Here is a 24,847-nt window from a genome sequence, read left to right as displayed (position 1 = left end):
AAGGATAGTGAGCCACTAAACTGCCTTTTCACTTTAGCGTTTGATCTTTTTTTATTCCTAGAAACTTTTTTGTTGCTCCTGTTCCTAAGCCTTGTCCTTTCCTCTATCTTACTAGTTGCTTGTGTCCTCTTTGTCTCTGTCGGTTCTTTGGAGCAGGATGGTCTGCTTGGTGAACTTTTCTATAAGCCCCTTTGAATGTATTGCATTTGTATCTGCCAGAATTGTAGCCCTAGAATTAGGACTGTTGGAGAAAGGAAGCCACAGTATAGTGGCTAGCTAAAAGATGGTGATTTAACTTTGACCTTATGTAAAGCATCTGTTAGGAAGGCTATCTTCTCAAAGGGAATTTCTTTAGGCCTAGAAGGACTATTCATCAGGGCACCCCTGCTTCTTGCAAAGGGTTATCTGAAAAGTTGAGTACCTGTACCAGGACACTGAGCCGTGTCTGTAAAGATTACTGTGCTATTTGCTCCCTTTGACTAGGTGAAATCTCACATTTACTTACCCTCTTAAGCTTTGGTCTCTTCTTGTTTTTCCTTAAACTTTTCAGTTTCTTTTGTTACTTATTTTTCTTTTCTTCTGTCTTTTCTTTAAGCCTTATGGTAACATCTGCAGGCATTTCTTGTTTCTGCTAGTGTCACCCAAAACTAGGCTGTCCCTTGGTTAAGTACCTTTTAGTTTTCCATTGTCCGTTCACATGTGTAGCATAGCCTCACAACAGCCCTGTGGGGTAACAGGAGATTGTACCCATTATATAGATGAAGAAATTGAGTTATGTAAATGTAGGATTCCTTCCTTTGCATCCCCTTGACACCCTGTGAATGCCCTTTTCACAGGATTTATCCTGAATCTTAATTGCTTTGTTTGACTTTTTCTTCCACTGAGTTCATTAAGACAGAGAGTTGCATCGTTTCCCTGAGCTTTGCCAATCCTAGATAGTTCACTAAATATTTATTGAGTGAATTCATAGTGGAAAATAAGGCCACACAATTACACGTGTTTGGGAGTAAATTCATCCTAGGAAACTTTTGCTTATGAATGGAGGGCAATGTGCAATAATGTTCAGAACGTCCTGTGTTTGGTTTTGCTCAGGTGTGCCATAATTAAAATTATTGAAGTTCTTGGACATTTGGGTATTTAGTGTTTGTTGTTTCAGCTCTTTATAAGCGACCCTGAAGGCAAATGACATATTGTATCTCTCATTTTACTGATGCCGGATTTGAATTGAACTGAAAGAATATCAGTTCTCATTACTAGTAAATGAACCAAGTTGACGGCCCTTCACCCACATTGTCACCTGTTCTGTGCTCACCATCAGCTAAATAGTTACGCTCCTAAAAATGTTAATAATTGTACTACTTTGTGGAAATTGGTCCCCAAAGGAGCGATAACTGCTAGTATTGAAAAATGAGGAGTCTTAAAAAGTGATGTATCTTTTTTTAGCCAGAAAATAAGAATTTGATAGAAGAAATTATATGCTTTAGTGTATATGGGAATTTGGAGATTTCTCAAGACAGGTCCCTTTTCAATATTAAGGATTTCTGCTATATTTTCTGAATTTGCTAAGGCTGAAGCAGGAGAGTTTTATCATTGCTAGAAGTACTGAAATAAAAGGAGCAAAGAACTCCTGGAGTCCTCTCTAAGCCAGTTGACTTTTGTAGAATTTACTGTGTTAAATCCTTACAAGGTATTCAGAAGGCAGCTGTCGTCAGAGATAGCCTGGTCTGGCCCATTTCTTATACCACTTTTTTTAAACCCACAAGTTATGCCAGTGAAAAACTGTTGCTCTGTTTGAAAGACAAGCTTTTTTCTCTGTTTCTAAGAGCTAATAACAGGTAAAGCATACACAAAAATTCACTGAAGCACTCCTTAAGATTACATTTTTTTATAATTGTGAAAAACAATTTTCTTTAGAAGAAATAAATTTTGAGATGGGTAACTTTAAACTCCATTTTCCTTTTGTTCCATTTTCTTATAAATAAAAAGTAATCTGGAGAGTTTTTTGTCCACATTCCCTTTTATTAGTGTAGGTATATTTTTATGGTGGGATGCTCTAAAGTGGCAGTTCAGAATATAGTTGTTAGCGATCTGTTTATGGTTAGGAAATGATTATAGAAAATACCTAAAGAATTTTGATAATAGAAAAAGTGGCTCCTATAATGCTGAGCTTCTGGGATTTTGTTGTTAGATACTCCATATTTTCATCTTTCATGACAGGGAATTTTAGTATGTTAAAGTACAAAAGGAAATAACCGTTATCATTCTAATTTGTTAGAAAAATTAGTAAGAAACTCTAGAATTTTTTACAGTCTTTATTTCTAGGGGATTATCGATAATTTTTATTTTCTCCTTTTATGCTTTCATGTATTTTCTAAGTTCCACACTCTGAGCATGTACTGCTTTAAAAACAAGAAAAAATTAGAAGCATTAAAATTTTACAAAGAAATTGTTTTACTCAACTTGAAACATTTATTCCATTAATTTAATTTAGCATGTGAAGGGAGGAACACAAACCAGTTGTTTTTTTTTTCTTTTCATTTTCTCAAGTCAAACTTTAGACCTTGTTACTTAAAGTGGGAGTAGTATACCAGGAGCATCTGCATCACCTGGTAGAAATTGAAAAGATCAGGCCCTCCACAAACCTACAGAATCCACATCTGCATGTTAACAAGATCTCTAGGTGATTCCAAGGCACTTTAGAGTTGGAGAAGCGGTACTGCTATGATTTCTCCCCTCTCAATAACTAAAGCCTGCTTCCATTTTATTCATTCAGTGATTAGGGCCATCCTTTCAGTAAAACTTTAAAATGACAAATATGCAGACTGTAGAAGGCCTAACCAAATTTAAGGCAGAATTAGCATCAAGTCCTGGTCTTTTGAAACATTCTGAAATTAAGCAAAAAACATAGTGGCCTGCCAAGGGCTGGAAGGAGGGAGGGGTGGGCAAGAGAATATGAGTAGTTCTTCCACTTTGTTTCTTCTTAACTGAAGGAACAAGAGAGAATTGAATTAGGATTTTTAAAACGCATTCAGCTTCTCAAGATTAATGTCATAAAAGAGAGAACTGGAATGTATTTCTACACTCACTTCATGTATGGATACTTCCGTATGCGCTCGGAGTGAATTTTCATCCAGTCACCACATTCTGGGTCTCATTGCAATATCAATTTAGCATATTTGTAAAGACTTAAAGGTATTGAGCTAGAGTATTTTTTTAAAGGAAACAAGTTTCTGTTTCTTATATTTTGCTACTAAAAACATTTACCTTGGAATTTATTTTTCCTGCTGTTATTGACTTAGCTATGCTATTTTTATGCTTACTACAAGTATGACAAAGTTCATATTTTCTTATGGCAGCGTGAAGCCCTTTCACACTGCTTTGTTTTTCTCTGTGAATACTGCTAGTTTGTTTTTGTTTACATTTTCTTTTTTACAAAAGATGAATTTACAGTGTGACGGAAGAGAAACTACGTTTTCCAGGAAATTTCCACCTTAGTTGCTTTGCCCATAAGTAGAGGTGTCCTATCTCTGTACGTTTTTTGTCATACTCTTTAAGATGTGTAAAGAAGTATACGAAAGTTTCCATATACTAGGGCAACAAACATTCGGATTCGAATAATGTGCCTTTTTCTTTAAGCCCATTTCTGTAAATATTCACGCAACTTTTGTACTTTTATGTAAAATGGGCTTCCAAGTATGTTATGGTAGCAGATGTACTGTTAGTTTTATACAGCTCTTTATTGTTACTTCTTTTCAATGGGTAACTTTCTCTTCCCTTTCGTCTTGACAAGTACAGCAACACAAACATGGGTGCCGGTTTTTGCAATGTCTAGGTGATAATGCTGTGGTTGATGGTCTTCATTTGCAAAGTATATTGTCATTTTTTGAGTGGTGAGAGTATGAAAAACCTGATGACATTTTTTTCGTGTACTTTAAAAATATATATTTCTGTCGCCGGTGAAGAAAAAATATTAAACAATTTTCAAGCAGTTAGACCATAATGTGAGCTAATCACTTGGTTATTTTGAAGAAAAGTATTTTTAAAATAGTTGAGCTAGTGAATTTACTTTTTAAATGTATTGTGCTTACACAGTAGATGGGTTTATTTCCATGATGTTTTTTACTACATAATTATACATCTTAATTATGTAATTACTATCATAATTATTATGTAATTGCATGTACTTCCACTAATTACAAAATCAGGAAGTGTAATTATCTAGTAAAAACTTTATGAAATTTCATGTACCTAAAATTACTTAAAAGGCTATTCCAGTGGTCTAATGGGTGACTTTCCATGGCTAGTGCTCTTAGTCATGATTTTAATTTGTGACTTGAATCCATAGGCGAGAACAAGAGGGACAATTATAGACAGACCAACACTAAACTGGGTGTTGTGCTATAGGTGAGATGACCTTTGTCCCTTATAAGTAAAGTCAGGGAGCATTTTAATTTATTTGTGATTATGGAGTTGTAGCAAGAATTATATCTTATGCTTGAGATATGTATTATATAGTTGTCAATGAGAAGGGCAGTTGTTTCTTAGGAAAAAATTTATAACCAAGGCACTTACTTTACAAATCAGTGAATCTTTCCATGGTTGTATAATGTGAATAGCTTATTTAGCTATCTTTTGCCAATAAAAGTAAAAACTAATATTCAAGATTCTGTTTCTTTAGCTTTGAGAGGTTTTTTTCCAATTTATTTATATTTACTAAGATATGAGCAAACATATCAAAAGAGCATATTCTTTTTCTACTACTACTTGATGTCAAAAGCAGCTTTTGAGACATAAACATTCATGTGCAAACATGTAACATCAGACCCTAAATAAAGACAGAAAATTTAATTCAGTAAAGCTATGATGCCTTTACCATTCAAAACGACATACAAATTGCACAGTGAAACAATAGCATGACAGCAAATTAGATATGACATCTAAATTACACTACAAAGAAATCCCAGAACCATTTCTGGTCTGTAGGGGAGTCTATTTTAGCCCAGGTTTAAAACCTAGTCTAGAGACTGTGCTTTGTTGTCTAAGTAGATAATGTTGTAGAAGACTAATTGGAGGTTGGTTGACTTAATTGCAGATTAATTAAGAAGAAATGGTTTATAATACTCATGGCAAAGAAAGGAGTAGATCCTTTAAGTGTCATGATAGAAAGTAGTATAAGTTCAGGATTATTAAATTATTGATATTTGTGTAACAGCTGTATAATCTGTTATAATGTGATTTAAATAAACCACTTGGGGAAAGATATGGTTATACTAAATTTTCTTCCCCTCAAATTTGTGCTTTGCACTAGAAATATATTGAAGTAGCTACTTAAAATATATGTTACTTCTTTTTAAATATGGAGCATTAAACAGTTCAGCTCTGTAGTCATAGAAATTGATGACATTCCACTTTTTTCTTAAATCATTTTAAAGAAGCTTTCTGTGGTTTATCAATAAGCTATTGACTTTCTTACTTTTTAACACCAGCCAAAATTTCTAATAAATGTGACTTTTTAAAAGATTCAGTGAAAGACATGAAAAAAAAAACAAAACAGCTCCATTTTCCTCAAATAGACTAGAGAAATATTGTCATCTAGAACTGTTTCCATGATATCAGAGAAATAATTTGAGATTTAAAGACTTTAATCTGACTCTGGTATTTTTCTGTAGTAATTTGGGATTTTTAAATTTCATATTATTTTCCTTATGGGAACCTTTTCACGGATGCATTTAATTTCCCTTAACTCTGTTGGGATAACATTTCTTCTCATTGTTCCAGAGATGTTTATGCCCCCTCTATGAGATACAACTTGCGTCTCTTGGTAGCCTCTTAATACTTTTTTTGTTTTGTTTTGGTAGTCATTATTTTGTTTTTTTGCCAGTTGTTTGTGTTTGATACCAAAATGGCTTTTAAACTGACTTCATTTTAGGTAAATTGACAGGGTTTTTTTTATATGTGTTTTGTTTTGTTTTGCTCTCTTGCTTTTCGTATAAGTTCACATGTATCTTCATTGTCCTCTATTCTTTAAATTTTTGGTAATTATTCTGAGGAAATCAGTCATAACTTTTAAAGTCTAATAATATCCTTGTGATGTCTCCAGTTACCCTGTAGCTCTGGGCTTACATATGATGCTGATTTTCACGTTATTGTTTTATGTATTTATTATTTTATGCTGTACTGTAGTTTCCATATAGTAGATGCTACCCCTCATGTATAACGAAACCCAGCACCGATTTGACTCATTCTTAGATTAGTTTTTCCTATAGTTGTCATGAATTTGTTCAGATCCATCTGCATCCTCTTACCTTGCACCCAATAGGACAGTAACTAGATGGAATTAGTAGCCTGTCATTGAGTTAAATTGGATTAGCATTGATTTCATTCTCCCTGTGTAAAGGCCCTGTGAAACCTTTCTCTCCTTGGTCCATGACCCCGGCTAACCTTAGCACCATCCCTCAAAGCTAAAGACTTAAACCAACTGTACTCACAAACAATAGGTTTGCTGGGTAATTTTAGATACTGGGGCACTTTCCTTGTTTTAAAAAATTATTGTTTTTTTATTGTAAGACCAAATTCACAAAGAGGGTCTCAAAACCAGTCTGTTTTGCTATTTCTTCTCCTCATCCCAAATTCATTCAGCAAGTATTTGTTGAGTCTGTTCTGTGTGATATATAAGGGACCCAAGTTATAAGTAGGACCTGGTTCCTACTCTAGAGGTAACAATCCTGATCATTTGCTTATTTCTTCATTCGTCCTGTAAGTACCTGCTTTTAAAGGGCTTTACATTTTAGAGAAGACATTAACATGTTATCTTTTACTTTTCCCAGAGAGCCCCAGTGGATAGAGGTAGTTGTCATTTCACAGATGAGAAAACAACCTCAAAGAGATGAAAATGACTCTCCCAAGGTAGCAAAGCTAAGGAGTGTAAGAACCCAAAGTTATTTCTGCTGTTTCATAGCTGCCCTATTGTTCATCAGCCTGAAGACAAATAACTATAATACAGGGAACAGAATAAAGTACTGTGGGATCTTGGCATGCACCTCAAGAAGGCTTCTTGGTGAGGGTGGAATCTGGGTTGGCCCCTTGAAGATTGGGTAAGATTTTAATAGGCACATATGTAGGCATTTAGTTTAAGACTGACTTTTGTCTTTCTCGTTATTCTATAGGGGCTTTATTGCTTATCTAGCTTTTTTATAAATCAAAGAACTTCATTTGACGAATGCACAGTGATTTAAAAACATATCTCAACTGGAAGTTTAGTTTAAAAGCATTTAAGAGGTTGGCTTCTGTGAAGCTTTAAATCCAGAACTATAAGCTAGGGCGTTCTCTCTTCACTCCTTACTATAACCAATGGTGTTACTTTGAAAGAAATTGATTCCATCCTGTAGGATTCATCTGTCAAAAGTTTATCAAAATGTTTTCATATCTTTACTAATTTAACTCAGAATATAATAATGTAAGTATTTTGACACAAAAATGTTACGTACTGTGATATATCCACTTATCTTAAAACAGACTTTTTATTAAAAGAAAGCATAGTGAGGCCAAAAAAAACAAAACCAAAAACAGAAATAGGAACTAAAAGGGATGAATGACAGGCTGATCTAGTTTTATTTCAAAGATAAAAATAAAGTCCTATTGGTATTTTGACCTTAGAATGTAAAAATGTTTTACTTGAAGGAGAATTAATCTGGGTACATCATAGTGAAAGTTTAAACCTATGCAACACCTGTTTCTAAAGTAAATGTTTGCTCCTGAAATAATTGCTATGTTTTATTTATAAATTAAACTTATGTCTCACCAAAAAAAAATGTAGACACTGAAAAATCAGTAAAATCTAAGATAAAAGAGAGAGTCTTAACCTGAGTTATCTCCAGATTATTTTATAGGATGTACTCTGGTCTTTCTTAGTGGGGGATTTATCACTTTTAATAAATGTGACACAGTAAATTTATTAGTATGCTACAAAGAAATTTATGAAATAATTAAGACTAAACTACACTTGTCAAAATAAATGAATGAAATATATTTTTGAATCATCTTTCTTCACTTATTGCTCATTTGCATAATTCAGTAACTTACACAGGAGTCTTTCAATCATTGATGTGAATTAGCAAAGTTCTGTTATTCCTTGCTGTATGGGCAGAAATTATGCTGCTTTGTAATTAGCTATTCCAGACATGGACTAACGGGAAATACCAAAGGGCACAGCAGAATCTAAAGAAACAAGGCAGGGAATCTAAAGACAAGCGACAATCAAAGACACCCAACAAACTCAAGCTGGTAGACCACAGGGAATTTTGAATGAAGCCTCTTAATTTATTTTGAGAATAAGAAATCAGTAGTATGAGAGAAATCTCAACAAGATTAGCTGACTAAGCCTACTTAAAAAAAAAATCTCTATAGTGCATGGTGCGCCAGGTTAACCACTCCTGTTTGTTAGTCTGTATACAGCTCAACGAATAGCTGGCAAAGCTTTTCATGGGTATATAGTGGATTTCCATTGAGGTTTTCAGTCTTTGAAGGAGGTCGTTTATACCAATGAGATCTGTAGATGCAAATTGCTTTCCCTATATGTGAGGGGTCATTACTTTCACAGCAGACTTGCTCATCTCTTTTATAGAGGTTTTGTTATTTTTGTACTGCTCCCAAAGGAATGATGTGAATCACAACCCAGCCTCGCCCACCCCCCACCCCCAATTTAGCATCCAAATCTTTTCCCTCTAGCTCTGTGAAACTTTTGTGTGCTGATCTTTAGGAACAAAACAAGCTATTGGCAGCAGTCTTTAGCCCTCGGTCAGGAAACTTTTTTTCCTTCTTTCAACATAAAATATTTCCTTAGATTTTCCTCTCTCACTTAATTCTAAGGAAATATATTTTTCATTGAAGCAGAGTGTCACTTTACCATGCTAGGGCATGTGGGAAATTCTTGGAAGCAATGTCCTGAAAATGTCATTTCTAGTTTAGCTTCAAAACGAAGTAAGCATATAGGAGCTAGAGTAACAGAAAAGTAAAGGGATCGATTTAAGGGTTAGATATGAACTAACTTCTGAATCCCATTACTGAAGTGGAGGAAAGATAATATTTGTCTTTTGCCTAGGCTTTAAGGAATCATACAAACATTCAAAGGTTTTAGCCTGTATTATTCAGGAGTTTTAGGAAGAAGGAGTTTTCATGCTGTGAGCCCTCTGTAAATATTTGTTGTTTTATTCCTTCCTTCCTTTCTACAAGCATTTGTTGAGCATCAGTGATGTAAAGGGTGCTGACCTGGGCTCCTGAAAGGCTATGCTGTATAGTAGTTAGAGCTTGAACTCTAGAACTGGAATGCCTGGGTTCAAATTTGGCTTTTCACCCCACTTTAGGGTATGTGACTTAATCCATGTGTTGCCTTGTCTGTAAAACAGAAATGAGAATGGCACCTACTTCATAGAATTGTGAATTAAGCAGGGTCAGATGTGCACAAGGTAATAGGTAAAATGCCTAGAACAGTGCCTGGCACATAGTTAGTTTGCAGTAAATGTCATTTAGTTTTGTTACTTCTGTTATCTGAGAATAATACTTTATCCAACTCTCTGTTGTAGACTTATCACATTGTAGTAAAGTTGCTACATTAGAATTGGTTTCTCTAGCCTGTCATTGACCTTATTTTGTTTTTATTTGCATCTACAGGACACCACCAAACATATTAAATGTTTAATTCATATTTACTGAATGATTACAGTATGAAAAAGGCATGGTCTGTACTCTAAAGGAGCTTAAAAATCTATCTTAACTATTCCTCAATTTTCTTATTTTTTTGCAATAACATTCATGTCGGAAATATACTAGAAAAGATACATTTAATTCTTAATTATCAGTACTAATGAAAGGGATTGTAACACAAATGATCCAAAAATCACTTCAGTTTTGTTTGGATATGTGTCTTTTGACGTTTGTTCCAGTAATATTAAACAATTAGTAATGACTGTTGGTTCTTTTCTAGGGAGGGTAAAAAAAATAATTGTAATTATGTGCTGAAAGTCAGCCAAACCAAATCCCCAAATCATATGTGTACCTTTTAGCAGACTATTTCTTAACAACTAAGATGTATCCTTTACACTTTTTTTTTATATGGCAGATGCCCAGATGCCACTGCCAGATATCTGACTCCATAGATCTGGGGTGGGGCCCAAGCGTCTATATATTTTAAATAAGCTCTGTAGATGATTCTGGTGTATACCCACAAAGTTGAGAACTCTGAGTTAGTGAAACTCTTCAACTTTAATATAGCTTCTTGTCAGATATACATTTGATACTTTGACATAGAAAGGGAGATTGAATAGCATCTAGATAACAGTTTAAATAGAGAGTAGAAAGGAAAATGAAGTCAAACACATGATTTATTTCCTAGATAAAGGAAGCTTTGCATATGAGATAATATAGCCTGGGAGAATAAAGTGAAGGGAAAATTAGGCTGGGGAAAAGTAAGCAAGAAGGAACTGTTTTCTGGTAATAAGCAAACTGAAGATGAAATAAATGCATTTCCACAAAATTGGCTGTAAAGCAAGTATTATTTCTCCCATTAATTTACATAATAAAAGTAGGAAAAGGGCTGTTGTGGACGGTGAAGAACCCTTTAGGAGACTGAATAAGTAACTCAGAAGGATTAAAGTAGAAGCTAACCCAAACTTGGCATTTAGGAGCTCCACAGTTTGAATGTTGGGGACCTTTCCCCTACCTCCTGTCCTCATCTTCCCTCAGGACCCAGTTGGCTAGATCCTCAGTGGAGCAGCCTTCTCCAATTGCATCTTTTGGCCCATGTTTAGTTTGGGAGAGGTTGGTAGTACTGGGGGCTTTAGAAGCATACTTCTAGTTGCCATGTTCATATCCTGGACTTACCTGAGAACTCCAGACAAGAGAAACCTTTTGACTAGCCCTATGGCCAATTTGATGGCAATGTAGCTTTGGGGCCCTGGAGCTAGAAAATGGTTTCAGATCACCTCTGTTTCAGATCTCTCCCATTTGTCTAAAAGGATTTAGATGGTACCTTCATGGTACCCACTGATTAGAACCCTTACCAGTCCTTGAGCAGGCCTTAAGCTTCACCATGGCTATATCCTTTAGATGTGGTTTTTCCCTGCCTGGATTGCGAACCTCAACCCATTCTCTTCTTTTTGGTATTCTATTCATTCTTAAGGCCTCTGAACTAGAAATGATCTCTTTGTCCTTCAAGTACCTGCAGTTCTTAAGCACTATGTCCCTGTAGTATAAGTCTTTGAGAGCAGGAGCCATGCTTAATACATTATTATAGGTCTGATGGCAGCTTTCACATAATAGAAGCTGAATAAATGGTATGTGGAATTAATGTTTTCTACAGTACTTTAGAGCACTTTCTGACTCCATCCTCTTTTCTCTGCTTTTTATTTCCCATGTTACTCTCCAACAGTATCCTAAGATTTGTTTCCATCCATGTATCCATACATTGATTGAACATTTAGCCTATACCATCTCTTCACCCCACATGGTCTTAATTTATCTGGTTTCTCATAATATCTAATAGTGTTGGCCTGTGATATCATGCATTACCAGAAGATTGTAGAAATTCCAGGTTAGAAATTTCTTTGTTCATACTTTTAGATTATATGAATCAAACTGAAGTCCACTATATTAGTGGTATAAATTAAAAACTCTACAAGTTTACTTCAGATGAGGAATATTGCTGCCCAGGCTCTCTTCAACATCTAGAACCTATACACAAATAATGACAGCTGGCCATTTTGACTGCCTTTTTTAGCGATTCCCAGTTCTAGCTCTTTAATGACCTTGCTATGTTTGAATTTTTCCCAGCACTACAAATTTGTTTGCTAGTCTGTATCACATCTTGACATGTCTGGAAGCCACCACCAGATTGCTCCAATGAAGGTGAGAAGGTGGTGGGCTGCTGAGAGGCTTGCAGACTGATCCTCTCTTCTCTCCCTACATGGCCCCCAGTCGAGCAGCTTGCAGGCGCACATTTTGATGGCAACTTAGGTTTGTAAACACTACTATTAATAGGCTAGAGCTGGGAGAGAAAAATACTGAGCCCACATGAAATCTGGAGATGCTTGGCTGTAACCTGAAAGACATACTCTAGCATGGTGATCATTGCACAATATAATTGCAGGAGACTGAGCAAGTTAGAAAATCTATTCCTCATTTACCACCGACTTACTTTGTGGCATGGGCAAACTATTATTACTCTTTGATTTAGTTGTGTTATTTGTTCAAAAAATGAACAATAAAATGTGCTTAAAAAGCACTCTGAAATTCACCTGAAAAGAGGTCTATAAGTGAAAAGTACTGTTGCTTTTATTATTATTATTAGTGCTATGATATAATTTACTTTTATTCCATGTAAGTCACAGATGTTTTTTTTCTCATTGATGAATTACAAAACACTTCCATCTCATTCTGCTTTATAGCACTGATAACAGTTTAGTACATCTGTTTTAGCCCCAGTTAAAGTATATGTCAAAAATAGATCTCATTAATAAAATACAATTACCAAATTAAATATATCTATACTACTTTCTATTGTTTTTTTTTCCTTCCTTAAAAAAGTGGTTACCAACAACTACTAAATAAGACCTTTAATTACTGCCAATCTTCTCTTGAAAGTAACAGTGCTTATCTTGAGTAGTTTGAACTGTAAGTGGTATTCAGTACACAGTGGGGTTGTAATGTGATTATGAAGTGTACCAAGTTAGTGATAAATAAGCATGATAAACCATACATTTGTATTAGAAATAATATTTGAATTTTCAGCTGAATAAAAGGCCACAACTGCTGATTCCTTGGGGTGAGCATATGATAAAAATAAAATATGGCTAAGTACACTTGGAATAAAAATTGTGTATGCTTCCATGTACAGTATAGAAACCTTTTTAATTTAATGGGCTTTTGAATGAACAGCATTTAAATTACTGGGAGAATTAAAAGGTTTGCTTTGCTTTCTGGCAGTATGCTTTCCAAATTAGGTTGTTTTCTGTGTGGTGTGTTTTAATTCCTCAACTTATTCATCACTGGAGAACTTTGGGTTTTATATAAAATATTATAGATCTCCCCCAGATTTCCAGTGATTTTTCAACAAAATAGGAATGAAAAAAAGAATATTTTCTTTAATGATAGTATTACAGTAAAAGTTCGGTATGGACTCATGTAAAAATAATATAATTTCCTTCCTTTTCCCCTCTGTTTTCTGGACATTTGGTCCAAAAGGGCATAAATTCTTTATTTTCTAAATTTGGGTCATTATGTGTTTTTTTTAAGTGTTATATTTCAGTAACTTTAGAAATAACTTTTTAATACTGGTGAGTGGTGATCTATGTAAAGTAAATAACATTGAAAACTTCATTTCTATTTTCCCATGAGCTACTACGGAGGAACAGAGTATGTGCATTTATTTGAAAGAGTACTCTGTGGCATGGGGCCATGGAGAAGGAAATACAGGTGCAATAGGGGCTCACTTAGAAACCAGGGTCACAGAGAGGCAGCCGTGGGCCACCTGTGACCTAAACGTGTTTAATTTGCCTGAAGAATATTTTCAACTTTTAATTAGTTGCTAATATTTTTTGAAATGGAAATTTCATATAAACAGCTAGGTTTCTTTTAAAAAGTGGTATCTGGCTACAGTTTGACATTCCTAAATGGTAACAGTAGGCTACAGCAGAGTAGCAGCTAAAGTGGTTTAGACCAACCATGGATTTTCCCATTTGCCATCACCCCAGCCCAGCCCATTTCACTCAGTTACTCATGTGGCTGCTGTAGGCATTTGTTTGTTAAAAGTATTTGGAAGTGTGTTTCTAAATATTAGTGAGGCTCATTGATTTGTCCAAATTCATAACTGGTAAGTGTTGGAGCTGAGTTATAACTCATGTCCAGGCTATTAGTCTAAAATGGTACTATCCAATAGAATTTTCTACCATGATAGAAATATTCTGCATCTGCACTGTCCAATGCAGTAGCCTCTAGCCACATGTGGCTGTTGAACATTCGAATGTGGCCAGTCTGACTGCAGAATCGAAGTTTCAATTTTGTTTAATTTTAATTGATTTAAACTGAGGTAATCATGTGAAACTAGTGGCTACCTTATTGGACAACAGAGGACTCTAGTGCTCTTTTTTCTTCATCACGTGGTCTCTGTGTTGAGCAATCTTATTCTTTTTCATAAAGTTACCAAAAGCCTTTTTTGTGTGTGTATGCTGTATGGTGAGCATTTCTTTCTTTTTCCATGTGACTATCCTGTTTTTGCAGTGCCATTTGTTGAATGGGGGCGGGGGGCAGTGCATGGGCCAGAAATCGAACCCCAGTCTCCCACATGGCAGGTGAGAATTCTACCACTGAACTACCCTTGCACCCCCTACCAAAAGCCTTTCATAAGGTTTTTTCCTACTTACTTACACAGGTGGCAAGCATGTCCTCTTATCAGGAGTTCAAAATAGGTTGAATGTTTTCTGTATCTGCATGGATTTCTCTCCATTAAAGGCTTTCAATAATACGCAATAGCATTCCTTGTAACAAAATCAGAGCTCCCAATGGTAAGGTTCTTACACCCAGAATCTCCCAGGATTCCTGGTCCAGATAAAGAGCATAATTGGAGATATGTTTAGACATTAGGAAACGAGTAGAGGACTAGGAGGACAGTCTCCTTCCCTAGTCTTTTGTATGATCTAGGATACTAGTGGCCGTTACAGAATCAAATAGGAAACATTCTCTGCTGGTTTGCTGGTTTGAATTGCACCAGGGTCGCTTTTAGAGAGGTGGCATCAGCTAAGCATATATCATTAAATATAAAATTGCATTGATTCAGAGGTGTTAGATTTCAGAGATGTTAGAACATAGTGGAGGCGGTTCTTAGAATTGGTACACTATGGTTTGTCAATGGGCTTCATCTCCATTTGGTCAGCCAGTAACCACTGAGATGCCAATGTCAGTCCCTGCTTTGTCCTGTGATTAATTAGACCATTTATCATCACCAAAACAAGATTCTTCCCCCGCCCCAGTTTTTTTCACTTTAACTGTCTTCTTCCTCACTACCTTACCTTGATTGTGATAAAATAACAGCAAGAAATTCTGGCGGTTAGGAGCAGGTTTAAGTTCTTGCTCAGTAACAGTTTGATCACTATGTTCACTTTCTTTAAACACCTCCCTCCCCCTATAAAAACAGATGAGAATATTTTATCATAAAAAGTGCCGGAACAAGCTTAACCAATCACCTTCTAGCATACAGGCAACTCTGCTGCACTCTTTTTAGAATACCACATGCTGTAATTCAAATTATCACGTTAGCTATCCAAACGCACCATTTGTTTTTAAATACTAGAGTGTTTACCTGAATTTTTCCCCTTTTCATCTTCCTACCCCTCTTCCCTGTTACATTGTCACTGCAGTGACAGGTTTATTTATGTGCCTTACACTTTCTGTTATTTTGAAAATATATTCCCATGTCTTCATAATGGTATTCTAGAGTATCTAAAATATGCTATCCTAAAATACTATGGAATAAGTTCACTTCTTTCCTTTCTCATGGTGTCCTCTTGAATCTTGCCTTTATTCCAACTTTGAGATATCTAAATACTTTTAAACTCTTGCCTTAAAATTTTAGTATGAATTTTAAGTTGGAAACTAAGCATGCCTTCTGAAACCTTCACACCCCTCAAGAGATATTTGGAGGTTTGAATCTATAAAAATAAAAGAGTTTCTTGCCCACAATAGAGTCTGGCACCTAATGGTTACCATTTCAGACACTGCTGTGTAAAGTTCCTAGGTACAAGCCATTCATCATTTACCCTTACATACAAAACTCACACATGAGTTAGTATCATTTATTATGTAGTAACAAGGAGTCCTAGGTGCTTCAGTAGATGTGTTCGTTTGAACCATATAAAATTGCTGACATTTGATTATTTTGACCTGAATAAAAATAGCAGTTTCATGTGGTCCATCCTAATATTGTAGTTTCACACCATTGCAGCTCATGAATTGCATTCTTTCTTTCCTTTTGCAGTTTTCACTTATTTTTTCTCAATCAGTACTTTTAATCTAACAACCTTCTCTCTGCTATCACACTTTTATATTCTGCAGTTAATAATATTCTTTCTAGTGTCCTTCCCTTCTCCCCAAATCTGTTTAGTTTCAAAATTAGTAGCACAAAGAAGACTGGTTGCATGGTACCTCTGTGATACAATCAGTACTTACCACTCCAAGTGTTTGATCTGTCGAGATTTTCATTATCTTGAAAGGTTAGTGTCATTGAATACATTCACTGCCCAATAAATAAGCCACATAGGTTCCTTCTCAAATGAAAAAAGCAAAAGGAAAAATGCTACTTTTCCGGCACTGATAGAGGCCATGCTATGTACTGTCTGTTGTGACATGATGTGGCTAAAGCATCTCTAGAGAATAAAATTAATAAGTGCCCTTTGTTATACTCACCTTTTGTTCACTGAATATAAATTAAAAATCCCTGCAGGTTTTAAATACTTTGTTATCTTTAGATCTTTGTCTCAAAAGAGTAAAGGGATATATTACATTTTATAATTAGAAGTGATAAAGACATCAACCATCACTTGGTTTCAAACTCTAGAAACTGTACTACTTTGTTTCTGTCCGTTTATATTTGTAATCTCCTAATTTCCAGTGTGATATAATGACTAGATATATTCAAAACCATCCTTATTTTTGTTAAGTTGCCAAGTTGCCATTTTTATCTATCTATGTATTTATCTATTTATCAATCTATTTTAAGTTGCCATTTTCATTTAAAGAGAATTTGGTGAAATTAGGTAATTTTTAAAAAATCCTTTATTATTGAACTACTTGATGCTTTACATGTGGTATTTATTACTAATCTTCACAATAATCTGCTAAATAAATGTTAATAACAACATTAAACTGAGGTCAATTTAGGTTATTTTCTAGTGCATTTGATCTAAATCTAGTACAGATCCATAATTGAAACTTGGGGCCAGCCAATGCCAGACTTTACACCCTTCTCCCGTTCCCCCTTCCTCTGTGGTGTATTTCCTATTTAAAAAGAAATCCTTAAACATCTATATCACTACAGTGCTACTCCTAGTAAGCTATTGAACTGCATTTTATTATAAATTTGGTTTTAATTTACAGAACATTTATTGATTGCCTGCCATGTACCAGGCATAGGAAAGATATCTGTTCTTACGGCACATTCAACAGAGGGAGAGAGACAAACAAGAAAATTTTAGACATAACACCCCTGTTGAGACAATAAAAAAGGATGATTTGATGAAAGTGGATGGTAAGTTCTTTCTGAGAAGGGGCATTTGAGCTGAGACCTCAAGGTCTCTCTTAAAGAGAGGGGCTATCTTAGAGAGATACGCAGGGCCTAGATCTGGAAGGACCTCAGTGAGGGGTGTGAATATTATCCTAATTGCAGTGGGAAGCTCTTAGAGGCTTTTAAATAGAGGACTGGCATAATCAGATTTATGACTTATAAAAGATCACCCTGGCTACTCTTGTGTATCTCTTTTCTGAGGGAGCTCCTTGCCACCAAGTGTCCAACTCCTAGAAACACCCTATGATTTTCCTCTAGAAATAAGGCATGTGAGCCTTGAGGAAAATGCTGAAGCTTGACAATTGAATATATTAATTAGGAAGATTCTAAAGAACACCACAACATTAAAAGGTGACCAGGGTAGTGCAACCTTATTCTTGTTTCAGCATGTTGTTTGTTGCATGCTCTGCTAAGAGCAGACCCCAATGGCAACTGTCTGTTAGGGACCTAAAGACATTGAGCATGACAGTGACTGAATTTGTAAATTCTGTTGCCCCAGGCTTTACATAACAGGAATGGAGATCAAGAATTGTGTTCATACACAAATAGAAGCTTTCACATTTGTTCCAAGTGCCTTGTTGTTTCTAAGTGTCGGAGGTAAAACATTTTGATTTTCGTTTTTGGGTTTTGTTTTTTGGTTCTTGGTTTTTTTGGTGGGTTTTTTTTTTTTGGTACCTTCAAAATATGTCATTGGCTTTTGGAAAAATTAAATGTATTACTTTTACTTAAGTATTGTATCTTTTGAACTTTTGAGTGTGAGTGTGAGGGTTAAATTTTTTGGTGAGAGAAGAATTGTGTTTTGGTTTGTTTTTAATTGCTATTTTAAAAATACTTTTAGGACTTCTGGTGGTAGTAGAAAATATTAATTTCTTTAAAAATCTCACTGTGTTGCTAGATCTACACTTGCTCTTCTGTGTTTTTGTGAACAACTGATCAAATTAGATTCGTCACTCTTGGCTTGTGGTGATTTGAAATTGAAATGGAATATATTAAAGCAGCCAACCACACTGATTACATTGCAAGCCTCATTTAATTTCATACATTCGCACATTACAGCAAAAGGCAGCTTTTTTTAATGCATGATTGTGACTGTACCTTGAGCAACTCCAAAGGTCATCTGTAATGGGTGCATAATTTGTTAGTGTTAGATATCTGATTTATGGTAGGTGTCCCTCAGCCTGATTTGTACTAGTAGTAAATATGGTGAGCATCAAAAATCAAATCTGCAAGAAGTTCAGCCTGTCACATTTGGTGGTATTGTCTTAGTCTTCATTGGTCAGAAGACAACAGTAAATCACAAAATAGCTGTCATCCTGAAATCAAGAAAGTGCCAGTACTGAGCCTCTCATAGCACAGGGGTTAAACGAGCTATTCTTCTTAAGAGGACAGGCTAGCCCAGGTATATGTTATAAGAGTATTACCACCTCACCTAACAATACTTGCTCACAGCTCCTTGAGCCCCAGTCCCCCAAAAGCCAAAAAAGACTTTTTCAGTTTCATAAGAGCAGGAACATTTGTGGATTTGCTCTTTTTTTCCTCTTACTTTTCTGTAGCAGTCAGTTCTGCTAATGTCATTTCATCTGCCTTCTGTGCAGGAGGCACTGTGGGTAGTTCCCAGAGATCCCGAACTCAGTTAGGATTCACTCTCTGTCTTCAACAAGAGGACAATTGGATATAACCGTTTGTCCCACCTCACAGGTTTTATGACATTGAAAAGACTTTAAACCCTGTCAGTGACTCAGGGAACACAGGTTGCATTAGGCAGCCCCCCATTGTTCATAAGCTGATCACACTTGGGGGTTAGCATTGTGCTCAGGGAGCAAAAGCTGTTGTGTGCATGGGAATTCACAGCTGCTTTGTTTGAGAGCTTGGCTGCAGTGTTGCTTTGTGTTTTGTTTATGATGGTAGAGACTCGAACTGTTCATTTTGATCTGTTAGTTACTTGCAGTTTAGGATTGGTTCAGAGGTGTGTGGATTAGTTTTGTTTTTCTTTAACTTTATATTTTGAAATAATTTCAAACTTACAGGACAGTTGCAAAAATAACACAAAACCCTTACAGAGGACTCTAATATACCCTTCCACCCAGATATCCATATCCACCAACTTTTAACGTTTTGCCACATTTGCCATATTGTTCTATCTATCCATCCATTTATCTATATGTCTTTATATCTATTTATTTTCTAAATATTTGAGAGTAGGTTGTATACATTATGCTCCTTGAATAAAACTTCCCTATGCATTTCCTAAAAACAAGGATATTCACTTATAAAGTTCAAGAAATTTAGTATTGATATAAAGCATATAGTCTGTATTCGATTTTTTTCATATGTCCAAATAATGTCCTTTTGGGCCTTTCCTCCTCCATTATTAGCTCCTTCCGGGATCATATATTACATTTAATTGTCATTGTCTCTTTGGTCTCCCTTTTCTTTTTAAGTGCGAAAACATATACAACATAAACTTTTCCGTTTTAACCCCTCCCAAGCATATGTTTCAGTGGGATTAATCACATTTATAATGGTATGCTACCCTCACCACTATCTCATACCAGAACTTTCCCATCACCCCAAAAAGAAACCCATTACACATTGACTCTCTACCCTTAACCTGTACTCTACTTTGTGTAGATGTGCTTTTGTTGGCTTTGATCACCCAATTTGTTATTTTTCAGCTTTCATTAACAAGACACCTAAAACCATTTTTAAAAGCTTTATTATTGAAATTCCTGAAGGGGAAAATATAAAACAGGAATATTCTGATCCCTAACCCTTCTGTTCCTCCATATTGGAGGAATTACTTTTAATAACATATATATATATATGTTGTATATATATCTTGGGATATATATCCCAAGATGTCCTATCCTAGGAAAGTAACTCCATTGTTAGAAACAAGTAGACTATAGACTAGTGCAGGGAAAGATAAAAAGTCAAAGGGCAGTTTTAAAAGAACACCATTATCCAATCTGAGTTTTATATAATTCTAGCTCTACTAGAATGTCTAAGGGAAAATAAAGGTTCCCTAACCAAAGAAGTTTTTAAAATGCTGAATTCTAATATCCCCTTTATATTTTCTATGTATATTACCATATTTAAGGCTCAACGGTATTCTGCAATTGTTGTAAGTATTTAATTTTGTTTCAAGCCAGCTCTCTCCATATTTATATGGTTTGGGAAATACCAGAATAGAATGTTGGCAATTGTTCGTTCTCTTTTACTTTTGATTAATAAATAGATAATGTTTTATTAATAAATAAATAATTCAAGCCCTACTATCTCTTGAACTGACTTAAAAACACTTACTGAACATCTATTATGTATTGAGCCATTGTGAGAGACAGAAAATAAGTGTAAATATGTTCCTGACCCTTTATGACTGAACACTAATTGGCACAAGAGTCACCACCATGAAATAGCATTGAGACACAAGAAAGAGTGCCTTTTGTAGCAGCCCACAACAGAAACAGCCAAGTGGCTCTGAAGTCCAGAGTTCTGGTTGTCTGGAAATGTCTATAAAAAGTATTGGAGAAGAAAGTGGAGACTAAGAATTTAAGAAGAAAAAGAATGGAAAGGAGGAGAGAAGCAAGTAGCAGCCATGAACTAAAACTAATAGTAATCATGGGGTTGTGGATAAGGAAGAGAGCTAGCAAAGAAGAGACCAGATTCTTGGGGGCGGGGGGGGGGTGACAGGTAGTACCTGCGTGGGTGTCATTACTTCGCCTGTGCATGTTGCCTGGTAATCACCTCCCAAACCTCAGGACTCATGGACACTGGCATGCCACATTGAAGGCCCTTCAGTTGGAAAGGTTCAACATTTTAATAGTGTGCCATGACCACCTAATGCAGGCTCACGAACTCAAATGCCTTTAGGGACTGGGCAAGAAATCTGATGATGCAGGTCAGGTGTAAGAAAAATCGGAGTGGTAGGGATCATGGTGAAGAGCACTTGTTTGTTTTTTTCCACATGGGTAGGCACCAGGAATTGAACTCAAGTCTCCAGCACCACAGGCGAGAACTCTGCCACTGAGCCACTGTTTGCCCACCCGAGCACATGTTTTTGTACAGAAAATGTAGGGGTCTGTTTTGCCAGATTCTCAGATTTTTCATTGTTAAAAAAGGAGCCAAAATGTGGACATTTGTGTGAAATTATCTAATTTTTAATCATAGCGTTGACTCAAGATTTTTGTTCTGCTTAGTAAGTAGAGGGGTACTGGGTGAGGACATGAGAACTCTTACATTTGCTGATGGATTTAAAAGATATAGGAAATTTGGCAGTACCTAGTAAAGTTGAAGATGTGCAAACATATCACCCAGCAATTCCATTTCTAGGTTATATATCCTAGAGACGCTCATTCATTGTGCTCAAGAGACTTGTACAGATGACTACCTAAACGTTGTTTATAATAGTCCCCTAAGCTAGCAAGTTGCAAATAAATATGTACAGGTGAAGTAATGATTAACAGTGTAAAACAATTCATATGTATTGTTTATGCTTATACAAATATATAGTAAGGGCACCCATCAACTTAAGGAGAGTTGTTACATATAGGAGATGGCTGGGGGGAGCATAGTGCACTGGGAAGTGCAAAGAAGGGACATGACATGATCTATTTTTAAAAGGTCACTCTTTAAAATGAATTGTAGGAGACCAAGAGGGGAAGCAGGGAGGCCAGCTAGAAAAGTAAAACGATCATCTTACATCCTAGTGGGAGAGAGGGAACTTGAATTCCAAACAGTAGAAGTGTTCTTCTAAACCAGGGTTTCTCAACCTCAGCGCTGTTGACATTTTGAACCAGATAATTCTTTGGGGGGGATTGTCCTATAGTGTAGGATGTTTAGCAGCAAACCTGGCCACCACTCCCTAGAAGCCAATAAGACCACTCATCCCTAGTTGTGGCAACCAGCAGTGTGTCCAGACATTGTCAGATATCTTCTGAGGGGCACTGTCACCCCAGCTGAGAATCATTAGTCCACGTGTAAATTGTGAGGTTCAAAAGTATACATTTCAAATCATTTTATGAGAGGAGATCAGCTAGAGTTAATGAGGAAAGATTTTATCGAGGAAGTGAGATAAGAGCAGATATTTGCAAAGGGATGAAACGGATATACTGCATTTTGACTATTTTAGAACTTAACAAAACAGTAAGCTTTTCCTTAATCTTATGTTTCCCTCTAATTAATTAACTCCCTGATCCCCCTTCCCACTTCTCATTAACATTTAAGATTCTTGTGAGAGAGCTGTCTTCACTTTCCTAGCTAGTTCACTTAACCAGGTCTGTTGCTCACACCAGGGTCGCCAGTAACTTCCTGGGTATCAAACCCAGTAGAATCTTTCCAGCCTGTCTTTATATTACTTGTGACTTCTCTACCCTATTTGTTTTCCATTCTTAAAATTAGTTCCTCTAGGGCGGTGTGACGGTGGCTCAGTGGCAGAATTCTCACCTGCCGTGCCAGAGATACAGGTTTGATTCCCGGTGCCTGCCCATGCAAAAAAAGAAAAAAAAATTAGTTCCTCCACATAATCACAAATGTAGGTCATAGTTTATATACAGAGATGTTGTTAATCTCTATGTTACTGTAATTTGAAAGATTGTGCTTCCTATGTATCACAGAATATTTTACAACCATTAAAGCTCACTTTTATAGAAAATGTATAATGCACAGGGAAATGTTTCAGTGTGGATTAAGTAGGAAAATCAAGTTTCAGATCTATGCAATCAGTATATTTTCACCTGTGTGAGCACACGTGTACATTTGTACCCATCATTTTCGAAAAAAGTTAGCAGAAAATGAGCCAAAATGTTAGCAATCATTTTCTCTGAATTGTACAAATGCAAAGGTGAGGGTTATTTGCTCCCTTTGTGCTATCATGATGTTCCCAAGTTTTTCTAACAGGCAGTGTATTACTTTTATAAGGGGGTGGGGGAGTAGGGGGAAGGCAGGGGCTGACAACATTTCTCCAGTTCTTCTCCAATCTCTTCCCTCTCTGCACATTCTCCATCGATGATCACATCTGTCTGGTACACACCACAGACTCCAAAATCGGACTCCCCATCAATCCAGTCGTCTTTTAGATGGACTTTCAGACTTGTGTACATAATGTTCTCCTGGATATGTCCATTTAGATATACCATGACAGCTCTTGAAATCAACATGTCCCAAACTGAAATCCTTGAATTCCTCTTTCTCCATACATCTAGACCTGCGTTGTCCAATGCAGTAGCCATTAGCCATATTTTTTAATTGAGTTATGTTATAATGTAAAATACACCTCAAAATGTTTTTTATCGATTATATGCTGAAATGATAGTATTTGGGGATATATTAGATTAAATAAGGCATATTATTAAAATTCACTTTTCCTGTTTTATTTTATTTTATTTTTTAATGGGGCTACTAGAAACTTTTAGATTACATATTTGGGTTTCATTAGAATTCTACTGGACCATGCTGCATCTAACTATCTCTCCTTTGATTCATCCTCCACACTGCTCCAGGAGGATCTTGTTGAAAAACAAACAAGCTGAAGTCCTAAAATTATCTTAGTACATCTCACCTTCCCTAAAGTCAGAAACCTTTGAAACGCAAGGACAGCTACATTCTTAACACTACTGTTGAAAATTAACTGCTCATCTATGCACCTCGTCCCAGTACTGTCTGAGTGGGTGCTCTAAGGAGACTGAAGTGGCTGCAAGGACCCAGCATGTTGACCATTGTCAGAAAGATTAGCTGAAAGCTACTACATCTAAAAGAACAATGCTTATTGAAACAGTTGTAGCATAACACTATTTTGAAATATCTGGAATATGTTTTATATGTCCATCTGTATGTGTCTAGGATGGTTGACAAGCTTAGAGACCCATATCTGAGGTATTTACTAAGGGGAAAGATTTGCTAAGTTGTCATAACTGGCACAATTTGGTATATATGTAATGCCATTATAGCTATGACCCAGACAGAACCAAAATTACTTTCAGATACTGAAATACTGTTTTTACTTTGGTTCTGATGTTGAGCCACAGAGTTAGAGGCTTGATCTTTCTGTCAATATGTTGCTTTTTTTTCCCTTGGGAGACCTTAATGTTTTGCGTGTTCAGAGAAAGATGTTTTAAACTTCCTTGTAGTGTAATGGCACCATGCTTTCTAGAGGAGATGCATTTGTTAAAAGCTCACTTCCACAACACTGTGACTGGTGATTCCATAGAGATATACTCCTGTACCACTCCTTTCTTTTTTTCCTACAGCAAAACCATAAACTTGGGAATAGTGGTCTTTGGTTTGCTCCATTCACTTTCTGCTCATTTTCCCATCTTGTTTGAATGGGTATCCTCTAGGTGTCCCGAGCCCTCCTGCTACCTGTCTCCCTTCCAACCTCTAACATAAAGAGAAATTACCATTTGTACTTTAAAAAAAAAAACAAAAAACAAAGATTACATTTATGATGTCATCGTATCACACTTCCTAAGGTCATTTGTATTGTCAGACTTAACTTGCTTTGTTTTATGTTGAAGGAAT

At 36.0% G+C, this 24,847-nt stretch overlaps 1 protein-coding gene across 2 annotated transcripts in view; it reads left to right on the top strand.

Moving 5' to 3' along the window:
* POLA1 (DNA polymerase alpha 1, catalytic subunit) overlaps window positions 1–24,847 on the top strand; it is a 381,691-nt gene that overhangs the window by 310,693 nt on the left and 46,151 nt on the right. The gene's annotated exons all lie outside the window — the stretch shown is intronic.

Source organism: Tamandua tetradactyla, chromosome X, assembly GCF_023851605.1.
Source record: "Tamandua tetradactyla isolate mTamTet1 chromosome X, mTamTet1.pri, whole genome shotgun sequence".
NCBI lineage: Eukaryota > Metazoa > Chordata > Mammalia > Pilosa > Myrmecophagidae > Tamandua > Tamandua tetradactyla.
This window is presented reverse-complemented; position numbering and strand designations above follow the sequence as displayed.